The sequence below is a fragment of the Theropithecus gelada genome, chromosome 16 (genome assembly GCF_003255815.1).
Source record: "Theropithecus gelada isolate Dixy chromosome 16, Tgel_1.0, whole genome shotgun sequence".
Lineage (NCBI taxonomy): Eukaryota > Metazoa > Chordata > Mammalia > Primates > Cercopithecidae > Theropithecus > Theropithecus gelada.
In genome coordinates, this window is record NC_037684.1 from 63,636,582 (window position 1) to 63,639,435 (window position 2,854).

The following is a 2,854-nucleotide window of genomic DNA, read 5'->3' on the forward strand; positions in this document are numbered from 1 at the left end:
CTCTGTCTCAAAAAAAAAAGGCCGGGCGCGGTGGCTCAAGCCTGTAATCCCAGCACTTTGGGAGGCCGAGATGGGCGGATCACAAGGTCAGGAGATCAAGACCATCCTGGCTAACACGGTGAAACCCCGTCTCCACTAAAAAATACAAAAATCTAGCCAGGCGAGGTGGCGGGCGCCTGTAGTCCCAGCTACTCGGGAGGCTGAGGCAGGAGAATGGCGTAAACCTGGGAGGCGGAGCTTGCAGTGAGCTGAGATCTGGCCACTGCACTCCAGCCTGGGCGACAGAGGGAGACTCCGCCTCAAAAAAAAAAAAAGAAAGAAAGAAAAGAAAAGAAAAAAGAGCAGGGCATGGTGGCTCACGCCTGTAATCCCAGCACTTTGGGAGGCCGAGGTGGGCGGATCACGAGGTCAGGAGATCAAGACCATCCTGGCTAACATGGTGAAATCCCATCTCTACCAAAAATATACAAAATTAGCCGGGCGTGGTGGCGGGCACCTGTAGTCCCAGCTACTGGGGAGGCTGAGGCAGGAGAATGGTGTGAGCCTGGGAGGCGGAGCTTGCAGTGAGCTGAGATCTCACCACTGCACTCCAGTCTGGGCGACAGAGCAAGACTCTGTCTCAAAAAAAAAAAAAAAAAAAAAAAAAAGAACAGAAAAGAAAAATTTGGGAGCGTGGTTCTGGCTCAGGGTCTCCCATGATGCTATATCCAAGATGTCAGTCAGGGCTGCAGAAATGTAAGGTTTGACTAGGGCTGGAGGATCAGGTTCCAAGATGGGCACACTTGTATGCCTGGCAAGTTGGTGTTGGCTGTGAGCAGGATGCCTCAGTTCCTTGACACGTGGAGCTCTCCATAGGGCTTCTTGAATGTTCTCCTTTTTTTTTTTTTTTTTGAGATGGAGTCTCGCTCTGTTACTCAAGTTGGAGTGCAGTGGCGCGATCTCAGCTTACTGCAACCTCTACCTCCCGTGTTCAAGCGATTCTTCTGCCTTAGCCCCCAAGTAGCTGGGATTACAGGCACCTGCCACCATGCCTGGCTAATTTTTGTATTTTTAGTAGAGACGGGGTTTCACTATCTTGGCCAGACTGGTCTCGAACTCCTGACCTCAGGTGATCCACCTGCCTCGGCTTCCCAAAGTGCTGGGATTACAGGCATGAGCCACCGCGCCTGGCCAGGGATAGGTGTTTCCCATTTAGAAAGTGAGACAAGAGTAGGCCAGATTGGGAAGACTTTTCCCAGCAGAGGCTCAGGGGAAAGCGGGCCAAGATGCCGAAGTGCTTTCCCCTGTTGAGAGCCTGGCTTGTGGGAGGTGGAAGGAGGAGAGTTCGGTGATCTCAGGATCAGAGCAGGGAAGGAGAAGCTAAGGAGGTACTAATGTGGTTCCTCATTGGCATGGAGAGGCCTCTGCACAGGAATGGGCCTCCCTCAATCTGTGCCTCTCCCATCTCACCCCCATCTCACCCCCATCCAAGGCGGTGAGGGCCGCCAGGCAGCTGAGTACCCTCTCTGCTTGTCTTCCCCGTGGGGGAAGAATTGGCCCTCCTGCTGTGAATGTGGTCCTCAGTCCCGGATGCAGAGCCTGCAGGGCGGGGCAGAGGTTAGGGAAGGGCAGTCGGAGTGGGCAGTGCCCATCTGGGTCTCCAGGTGTGAGTGTTAATAGGTGCTGCATCCCAGCCTGAAGGAGATGCTCCCTAATGGCGATTAGGATGACTAGGCTGTGCTTCCCCCACATCCCACCCTCTTTATGGGCAAAGGTGGCAATGGGAGAAACTTAAATCCAAAAGTTAAAAAATAGGCCGGCCTCGCGGCCTCAGCGTCGTTTTCTTGGAAACCTCTGCGCCATGAGAGCCAAGTGGAGGAAGAAGCGAATGCGCAGGCTGTAGCGCAAAAGAAGAAAGATGAGGCAGAGGTCCAAGTAAACCGCTAGCTTGTTGCACCATGGAGGCCACAGGAACAGAAACAGGGAATGCCGGGCGCTGGGGATGCTGGTACAAGCTGTGGGACTGCATGCTACTGTCTAGAGCTTGTCTCAATGGATCTAGAACTTCATCGCCCTCTGATCGCCAATCACCTCTGAGACCCACCTTGCTCATAAACAAAACTGCCCATGTTGGTCCTCTGCCCTGGACTTGTGACATTCTGGGCTATATCTGTGTTTATTTGTGGCCGAGTGTAACAACCATATAATAAATCACCTCTTCCACTCTTTTAGCTGAAGAATTAAAAAAAAAAAAAATAGGCCAGCGCGGTGGCTCACGCCTGTAATCCCAACACTTTGGGAAGCTGAGGCAGGTAAGGTCAAGAGTGCGAGACCAGCCTGGCCAACATGGTGAAACCCCGTCTCTACTAAAAATACAAAAATTAGTCTGGCGTGGTGGCAGGTGCCTGTAGTCCCAGCTACCTGGGAGGCTGAGGCAGGAGAATCGCTTGAACCTGGGAAGTAGAGGTTGCAGTAAGCTGAGATCGTGCCACTGCACTCTAGCCTGGGCGACAGAGTGAGACTCCATCTCAAAAAAAAAAAAAAAAGTAAGAAATAAATAAGGAGAAGGGGAGAAATAAAAACGCTTCTAGGCCAGGTGCAGTGGCTCACGCCTGTAATCCTAGCACTTTGGGAGGCCGAGGTGGGCGGATCACCTGAAGTCAGTAGTTCAAGACCAGCCTGGCCAACATGGTGAAACCCTGTCTCTACTAAAAATACAAAAAACATTAGCCAGGTATGGTGGTGCAATGCCTGTAATCCCAGCTACTCAAGAGGCTGAGGAAGGAGAATCGCTTGAACCCGGGAGGTAGAGGTTGCAGTGAGCTGAATGTGACAGGAGCGAGACTCCATCTCAAAAAAAAAAAAAAAAAAAAAA